Here is a 9,803-nt window from a genome sequence, read left to right on the forward strand (position 1 = left end):
AGGGGAAATAGTTTTAAACTGGAAGAGGGCAGGTTTAGACTAAATATTAGGAAGAAATTCTTCACTATGTGGGTGGTGAGACACTAGAATAGGTTGCCCAGTGAGATTGTGAATGCCCCCTCCCTGGAAGCATTCAAGGCCAGGCTGGATGGGGGAGCTTGGAACTAGATGATCTTAAAAGTCCTTTCCAAACCAAGCAGTTCCATTCTATGATCCATTCCATTGCATTCTAGATAGGCTTTTGCAAATCTCCACATATGTTGTCATTTTTTTGTTGCTGGTGGTGGTTTTTTTACACTTTAATTTTAAAAGATGTTTTTGAATGCATATTTGATGATTTGTCAGAAGTTTTCCTTCTTCAAACTATCAACCATAATATCTAGAGACAGTTATTAATCACTGGTTGTTCAGACCTATATTCTCCCATCTGTCTCTCCCAAGGTATTCTGACACCCTCTCAAACCAGAGACAAGGAGACAGAACAGTAAATTCACATTGCAGAGGGCTTTGAAAATCAGCAATTTTGTTTAAATTGCGAACTACAGTAGAACATAATTGCTAAGCTCTCCACAGAACAGAAATGTGAAAAATGTTGGCTTGCTGATTTCAACAAACACAGGAAGTGCAGGCTTCCAGTTTCAAAAACTTCTGGGTTTGCCATAGAACCTGAGGCATGTTTGCTTCTTTTTTGCTCATGTATTGGGATACTCAAGGGGTAAGGTGGGGTTCGTCTGTGATTTTCTTATTTCTAGTGGTGCAAGAAATAAAAAAAATCCTGGAGTCTCTTTCTCAAGAGTGCTGCCAGTATCTAGAAGACTCTTTGTATTCCTAGAAATAGTAAGAAAATTCCTGGAAAAAAATAAATGCTTAATAGGGCTGTCAGGAGGCCAAGATACCAGAAGCAGTCTCCACAGTCTGTCTGCTGAACTTCTAAGGAATGGAATGAGTAAAACAGCAAAAATTCGTATGGAATTCTGAAGGAAAAGTGCCTCTTGTCTTTGATTGAAAATATACAACTGTAATTGTAGATGAGGAAAAGCAAGCAAAAAGGTGGACTAGATAATGATGGCTGAACACTGGCTTAAAACAAAACCGATCCTCTGGTCCAGTTTCGTAGCTGCAGTGGACCTTTATCTGTTCCTAAGCTCTGAAATGCTTTGTGAGTCATCTGGGAGTTGTTCACAGAACCCACAGATACCAAAAACTGAAAATAGATCTGAACCAAGATGTGTCTGAACTGAAGCACTGGCTCAAATTCTCACTTATAAATAGCATCAACATAGGAAACAAGTAATATCTGTTGAAGAAATATTTAACCAAAAAGCCTGTGCAATGTCAAGAAAACTTCTCAACTTTTTCTTTTCTTTTTTTAAAGCCACCTTCTTTGCCAACTGGTCTCAAAGAACTGAAAAATCAAGATATGTGTCACCATGTGGCAGCAGTTTGGTGTTTTTTCTCAAGGTGCAGTTGTGCATATGTGTTGGATAGTGAAATGAATGTCTTTTTTTTGTTGTTGTTCTTAGGAAGCTAAATGTTTCCCCTTGAAGAGCAGTGTATTGCAAGACTCACCTGCATCTATTTTGCTGAAGAAACATTTAAAGGCACCTTGAAATGTTTTAAGAGAGCTCTAAAAATATCAGTTAGGTTCTGCTAGCATGTGATAATTTGGTACGAGGGTTTTAGTAATCATTCTCTCGGCAGGCATTTTATATATTTTATATATGCTGTTCAGAAAGCAGATTGAGTTACCTGCTCTACACGCTGACTCTTCACAATTAGACACAGCAGCTGATCAGTTCCTTTTGGAAGAATAACATCAGCTTAGAGAAGAAAGCTGGAAACCAGAAATGCTGGACAGAATAAAGGCAAGAAATTGCATCTGGAAAGGTAAAGTCTTGTGAGTTCTTTCAAAAAATATATCTTTACTTCTTGGTGTGACTTCTTTAAGAATCGTTTCTTCTTCTAAGAGATGAGTGCATGTAACCACAACTATCTACATCTTATGCCGTTTGCCTCTTCTGGAAAGATTACAGGAGTCTTCTTTCCAACTAAGTGGACCTTTTGGCTTGCAGGATCAATGTTTCATATTGTTCCCTTAAATTTCTCTATTGTAGTTTATCTGTTGTTTTCTATTGTAAAACATTGTTCACGATTGCTTGTCAGCAGCAGTAGCATTGGGGTAGTTCTGTATTTGTTCCACATTTTCAGGACACTGAAGATCAGAAGAGTTACAAAAGAGTTACAAAATTCTATTTCCACCTACAGCATGTGAACCTTTACATTGATTTCAGGTCAACCTTTCTGTCACTTAAAGCTAACTGTACACTTTATAAAGTATCCTCTGTATTCAGCTTGTTACTACAAGCAAAACTTAAAGGCAACTGTCCTGCAAGACTGTCTTTATGTTTGTTGTGGGTATACAGAGCTGCTTCTTATGACCTCCTTCCAAGTGGTATATTGGGAAATCCTTAACAGAACTATTCCTTTAGATAGAATTATTTTGAAAAACTGTTATCTATGTCTGTAGAAGAGTTGGTTTGAACAGAGACTTCCAGATACTGAGTTACACAAATTGCTCAAGCTTATGGAATAGTTGGCTAACCTAGCAAAATGAGGCTGTCTCAGGTGATTTAATTCTGTAATTAGCTTTCCTGTGCTTTTCACATACCTGCAGGGCAAGAATCGGCTCTGGTTCACCTATGTTCACAAGAAAGTTATGAATGGGCCTTTTGGAAAGCTGAACCTCCCATTTTCTAAAATAGAAAAATAAAATTAAAAAAAGAAAGAAGAAAAAAGTGGAGAAAAGAATCTTGGGGAAAGAATTTAGAAAATATTTATTAAAACAGGCAATGAGATGGAACTGCTTTTGGTGGTACTGATTTCAACAAAACTTGTTTGTGCACTCCCAGGATAACAGACACTTCTACGTACTCTTACCAAGAGTAACGGCTCTCTCAAAAGCAGAAATGTAGATGTAAACCTCTCCCTGTGCCAGGGAGAGTGTATCATAACAGGAAATAACTTAATCTGGTCACACTTCTGTAAGAAAAGATGATTTTGCAGCCTTTTTTCTGCTAGGTCACAATAAAAACCAGCCAGCTAAAAACCATAGATCACCTATACTTTTGTGGCAAGAAATAGATTTATCCAACAGGGCTTTAAATCATGGACATTATGTGGGGAATGTTTCATATTAATGAGTTTTCACCCTCTTGCCTGTACACTTACATAGCGTGCTGAGTCAGACAAACATGTCTGCTTTCTAAATCTGTTTTCCAGTTCAAGAAAAGCTAGTAGCAAACAATGGGTTTTTCCAGTAAGACTGTAAAACTTCAGTGGCATCACTGTGCTGGAATCAAACATACAGTAGAGAGGCTGGCTCCCAGAGAGCTCCTAAGGAAGATTTAATCTAACCCTATAGCAGAGCTGGCTGCAGAGGAGGAGAGCTGCAGGCTGCATATTATTTGGTTAATTCAAGGAGATGACCGTTAATGATACAACAGTGATCTCAGGTCTAATCCCATTGTGCTTTCTAAACTGGCAGCTCCATGGAGACTGGAATCCAGCTCTGAGTGTTCTGGGTCCACCTTCACTGCTGAAAGAGCACATTTTTAGTCGAGGGTCAAGGTTAAATATTTCTGCAGTGTCATTAGTTATGGTAGAGTGTAGTTCAAGCCTGTGCTAAGGTCAGCATAGGACGAAGAGAGTGTGTGAACTGCTTGAAAACTGCTGGCAGTGCTTTCAGCCTTTGTGCAGTAAGAGCTGACTAAAAAAGTGAGACTCCTCAGCTGGCCTAAAGGCTGGCTAGAAGTACAGCGCAATTTGCCTAAGCATCACTGAGAGTCTGGGCTGAGGACATTGCCTCTCAATTATATATACTCTTTGTTTTCCTTCACAAGTGGATCATCCTCATTTTTGTTTGCATTACAGATCCAGAACGAGGACAAAAATACCACAGAGACAAAGAGAAAAGGAGAATTGTCCTGAATCCCTTCTACCAAAAGCACAGGTATGCCAATTAATAGGAAATGAGATGGGCTTCTGCAAGGGGGATCACCTGAACCCTGCTTATGACTGTCCTTAGAATTTCTTTAATTTCCAGCCTCTCTATGTGAATGATTGTTCTCAGGCTGAAAAGATCATCAGTCATCAGATCTAGTCATCTCACAGCTATACACAATGACATGTAGCAGACATGTGGACATTTTAGGTACTTGAAAGGGCAGCTGTTTGGGTTAGGATAGTGCAAGAAAGGAAATTAGCCCTACGCTCTGACTCCTGGCTCTCAGGCTTAAGTAGGCTTTATCCAACAAAGCAGAAAAAGGCAAGAGGTACACCAGTGCCTCTAGCACAGGCTAGTTTGGGGAACTCCCAAAAAGAGAGAGCATGAGTGTGTTCCTAAGAACCAAGGGGTGTTTTCTGTAGCAAAACTTATGGCAATGGCAACCAGATCTAAAGGTGATACTAATGAGGTGGAGCTTTTCATGAAAATGAACACAGAGAGCAGACAGAGAGATTTTGCCCCAGAAGAGGGTCTGAACCATGGCCAAGCTGGTTTGCATGGTGAGATTTTGTTCAAAAATGTCCATAAAGTATTTCCTTTATTCATTACCAATCCACATTGTGCCAGTTCTTTCAGTGCTTTACGACAAACTTGAGGCTTATAGAAAAAAAGGCAAAGGATAATGTGCCACAGACAGAGAGGCAGAAAGCAAAGCAAGGGCATCAACAAGTTTGTGCTATGGCAAGGAATTCATTACATTCACAGCCAGTTTGTACTGCTTTGTTCTCATGCCAGCATTGTTTAGCTCCTCTCACAAGACGTTCTCCATTGAACCTTTCTCTGCATCTTTTCCAGCGCTGTTTTCTTCTTGAGTGTGAGAGTCTATGTCATATAATATGTCCTGAAGGAAACAACAAAATTTTGTACAACTACATCAGGGCTTCTCTACCTTTAGTAAATAGTGTCTTTTCTGAGGCATGTTCTCCTTTCCTGCAAATGGCTGAAGATTTACTTCTTGTTTATTTCAATAGCCTGTTTGATAACCCATCTCACTGACTTTGGCAAATCTGGTCTTAATCCTACACACCTTGATCTCTACAGCACACCTATCTTTGCTGCCCAGCACCGTTTGCGATTTGTGACTCTTAAGAACTTCTCTGCTGATTTATTTCCCCACTTACTCAGGCCTAGATTGCTTCCCAAGATTTTTTTCTCTTGCTTTCAGTATATATATATATATATATATATATACAGGATAGTTTTTATACCTTTAATTAGATATTTTCTAAGCTCCCTCCACCTTCAAGTCTTTTGGTTCTTCAGTCCAGATAAATTCACTACTAAATTTCCTTAATTTGACCAAATTTGCCCTTCTGAAGTTGATATAAGTCATTACTAACCTACTGCTGTTTGTTACTCTGTTTAAAGTAAATGGAAACAGTTGCTGAATACTCAGCCCAATTTTCTATCAGCTTTTTTGAACGTCTTCCATACTTAGTAAGTTGAGGCTGTGTCTTGTCTCAGCGACTACAGTCAGCTGAAGAAATCTGGCAGCTATCATACCCATGGTTAGCTGGGCCCAAATTTATTATTAGAAGCATTTGTTTCCCAAGTGGTATTGGGGAAGTTAAAGTTGACCATGGCATAATTCCCAGTAATGTTTCTATAATAACACTTCAATGATAGACCTCTTCTTGCACCTTGGTATTTTGACATCAGATAAGAAAGGCCAGGTTTAAATGAGGTGTGCAAAGCAGAACCAACCACTCCTCGAAAAACAAAGGCTACAAACAGGTGGCCTGGGCTGCTGGAAGTGGCTCTTCCTGTTCATATACAATGGAGAATTTTATGATGAATTGAATGGTGATGAGCTGACTGACAGATGGCTTATTTTTAAATAAATTGCAAAGATCATTTGGTGTTTTCCTCTTGGCTGGGTGAAATGTCTAAACACTGAAACAGAAGAATGTTGTATTTAAGATTACAGATGTTTTGGACATTGGCCTATGGATCATATTCACATGGGTCAGGTCTGGCTCCTGTTTGGAAGAGGAGGGGAGCAGTAGAAGGAATGTCCCCTCCATGGGCTCTTGTGCATTGAGGAGACCACACCACCTTTTCTGCTCTAAGGCTGCCCTCCTCAGCCTGGAGTGCCATGATGACAGGATTCCCTCTCCCATGCTGCCAGCCCTATTTCCTACAAGTACTTATTGGAGTCTTCTGACCTGTTGTAAGAAGAGACCATTTGGCCCAAAGAAATAGTCATTATGTGGCAGAAGCTGCAAGCTAAGTCAATCATGGAACGAAATGCATTTTAAAATTTCCCAGCTGTTTTGCCAAGAATTTGAGTACATCTTGAGCTTCTAAGTGTAAGAAACATGCAAAGTCCTCTTCTTCTTTGCCCACATCCTTCTTTCATTGCATTTAGCCTGCTGCTTACATACTGTGAAGCTTCCAGCATTCTTGATTTATATAGGTTCCCTTAGCATTCTTAACCTTTTTCTTGGGCTATTATCATGATTGTTTGTATCACTTCTATATTCCTGTCTCTTATTGCTACATTATCATCATGTCTTTGTGCATAGCTCCAATCTGAAGAATACTTGGAGGAAAACATGCACCTGTTCCCAGTTTTTTAGCTCTTAGAAGCCAGTAAAGAAGTGCAGGCTGGTTAATGTCAGCCAAAGAAATGTGCCAAAAATGTGAAGATGGGATGATATTTACATGAGAGCTGCAGTAGTTCTTGCAGTAATGGCTTCACTGTGTAGCTGAAGTCTGCATGACACAGTAGAGAAACTTGGTGGGCTGGAGGATGGAATAGGCTGTGCAGTGAGGAGTCAGAGAGAAAAACAGGGAAACTTTTTCATAAAATGCACAGAAGAAGAATCTATGCATTAAGCTGTGCTTAAAATGGAAAAGGCATCTCACATGCTGTCTTGCTCTTGAAATGGCAGACAGGGAGCAGTGAGTCCTGCAGGGCACAGTGTTACTGTAAGAATGACAAAGCTACGCAAAAGGCCATGTATTTCATCTTCCAAAAGGAGCTTATGTCTGTGAGCCGAGCACATGATGCTGAGTAGGTAGGAACCCAAAGCCACAGGAACAAGGACTCCTTGCTTCCTCTGAGCCCAGGGCCCTGTTGCACTCAATGCTGTGGCTATGACATAGCAACAGACTACAAATGAATGTCTGCCAGCACCCTGCCACCCCCTTGGCTGGTTGCTCTCTCCTGTGCACTGCATCACTTTTCTCCTTCCCCCCAAGTCTAACCCATGCTAGACACCATAGCCAGCATTCTCTGTGAACAACAGTCTAGGTATGACTGCTACATCTCTGTTAGACATGTGGGAAAAGAGGATCTTGAAAGGTCTGTTTCCTGCAAGGGGAAGAAATGTCAGCCCTTGTCCCCTGTCCCTGAGAGAAAGATTGTTCTCGGCACTGTGAAGCTTTGGTCTGTGTTAGCCTTGAATACGCAGAGGTGGAGCCACACTGGTAATACAAGCAACAAGGAAAGTTGGCAGATATAAATGTGAAACTTAAATCTTGAGTTCCATAGACAGTGTAGTTTAGCAGGCATGAGGTAACAAACTGGAGGGAGGAATCTGTGGTTTAATGTTATTCTTCACCTTGTGAAGAACACTAGCTGCTCACAATCCATTCTCCATAATTTTGTGAACTCACTCTCCTTCTTCCTTTAGTTTTGCTTACGCTGCTCTTCAGGTGGGTGTGTTTGACCTATTTTTGCCTCAGCACAATCTCAGTGAAGCACAGCAAGGATGCTTAATCCTTACTGGATGATATATTTCTTTATAGGCTTTGCAGACGGTCTTATGTGTAGGTGCATACCTTGAGGTCTTTTTTTTTTCTTGGCAGATAGTGCTTTCTGGTTTCCTCACCACTTCAGGTGGCACTGAACTGGCTGGTGGGGAGGCTGGCCGAGGCTACTTGGCTCCTGAGGTGGGCTTTGTCAAGTTGTCTCCTTGCAGAAAGTCTCTGGGAGAAATATCTTGCAACCACTTATCAGTGAGTGACAAACTACTTGAGGACTGGTGCTTAGCACAGCTCATGCACTCAGAGCGGTGATTAGCAGTTCCCTAGCACTTGGGGCAATGGGAGTAAGAGAAACTCTGTGAAACAGGGTTGTGCTGAGTTAGGTTTTGGAGCTCCATAACAGAGATTGGGCATGTGTGGGACTCAGGGCTGTCCTCATGTTATGATAAAAAGGAGATTAGATTCAGATTGATGGTAGGCAGTCAGGCTAGAAAATGAGTGAGAAAGGGGTGTTGTGATAGTCTGTATTTCTGTGTTTGTCTCTTAGAGTCATTATAAGCTCAACTGCATTTTAATTATAGGGTCAGGGGTTTATGGTAGGATGTGCACAGTGCCAGATTACCAAATCGTCTCACTGAATTGCAGCAAAGGAAATCACTTTCATAATGCTGCAGCTTTCCATTCTGTTTATTCCGTACTATGTACAGCTTTGCTTTTCCCATGTCCAACAGGTTTTCCTTTCATTTCCTGTAATTTTTCTCTTTGTTTTTCTCTCATTTTGCAAGCTGGGGTAGAATCTGGCTGTAACTTTTTCTCAGCTTAGCAGTGACTCGGGAGTGTCTCCACTTTGTAGGAAGGAGAAGAGATTCTTTTATAATATGTATACCTGACAGTGAGATTAAGACACAAAGGTTCAAACGTTAGCAGTTTATTAAAATCCTAGTCACTTAGGGATGTGGGGAAGGGAAGATGGGCGATAGAAAAGAGATAGGAAATAAAAGCAAGGAGTCTTCGTGGAGAGCAAGAGAGAGATAGTCATCACCGTGTGGGTCCAGCGAGGTTTGTAGTAGGTCCGTTGATCTCAGGAACTTGACCAGTCACTGATGGGGATGGGAGAAAGCCAGGAAGCTTCACAGCAAGTGGGCCCTGGGGGGTAGAGGGGGGAGGTTCTTCCAAAGAGGTTTTTCCCCTCAGGGAATTCTCCATCAAAGGTTTCTTTGGGAGTTTTTCCTCCAAAGTCCTTAGCTTAGTGACACCCTCTACTCGCCCCTATAGAATTCGCAGTTGTCAGTTAGAGTCTTATCACCAAAAAGGCCTCACAAAGCAAGTTTTGAGTCAAAAAAAGTTTTGTCTTTCACAAAGTTTCCTCTGGCACATAAACGTGACTCCATTTTATTTTAGTTATTGCTTTGCATTTAGAGGCTTGTGTGGCTTTTAAGATTGGTTTGGGGAAAGCTTGTGTCTCAAGGGAGTTCAATTTTGAACAGAAAAAGCAAAAAAAAAAACTGTTGACTTTGGTCATATGCATTGTTTTTGCTTGCAGGGGCATTCATTTGACTTCCTGCTTGTCATCCTTTCACAAAGTATTTTGTAGGCTACTCATTGTCAAATCACTGCTGATACTCTTTGTGTGCAATGGAATATATCCCAGAGAAGTGATTTCTTGTGCTTTCTTCCAAATAAATCTGTCAGTGCTACAGTTCAGTTATTAACTTCTGGATTGTGCAGATCCTTTTGAAAAAGGCTAGGAACCAAACGCTGCAATTTTTTGCACCACAACCATTGTTCAAATTGGCACTTAAATCCTTGAATTCAGTCAGAGGTATTATTTAGATTACAACGAGCAGCAGTTTCCTTTCTGCTGCTGGCCTTGGTTAGGTACAGTTGCCAGAAGAAACTGAAGTGAAAGATCTGTTAAGCAACTCTGTAATTACATTGTTTAACCATTGTGGTAGAATTTGGGATTTCACAGATTTTCCTTTTTTTCTTTTCTCTTTCTCTCTCTCTCTCTTTCTTTCTCTCTCTTTCT

The 9,803-nt window shown here is 40.7% G+C and overlaps 1 protein-coding gene across 1 annotated transcript in view; it reads left to right on the forward strand.

Annotated features, from left to right (window-relative positions):
• The first annotated feature begins 3,930 nt into the window (after positions 1 to 3,930).
• Positions 3,931 to 9,803, forward strand: part of ST3GAL6 (ST3 beta-galactoside alpha-2,3-sialyltransferase 6) — a 51,675-nt gene continuing 45,802 nt past the window's right edge. Inside the window, exon 1 of the mRNA XM_031556225.1 lies at positions 3,931 to 4,009. The gene's annotated coding sequence lies outside the window, so the exon portion shown is untranslated. The remainder of the gene's footprint in view (positions 4,010 to 9,803) is intronic.

This window comes from Meleagris gallopavo, chromosome 1 (genome assembly GCF_000146605.3).
Source record: "Meleagris gallopavo isolate NT-WF06-2002-E0010 breed Aviagen turkey brand Nicholas breeding stock chromosome 1, Turkey_5.1, whole genome shotgun sequence".
Taxonomy (NCBI): domain Eukaryota; kingdom Metazoa; phylum Chordata; class Aves; order Galliformes; family Phasianidae; genus Meleagris; species Meleagris gallopavo.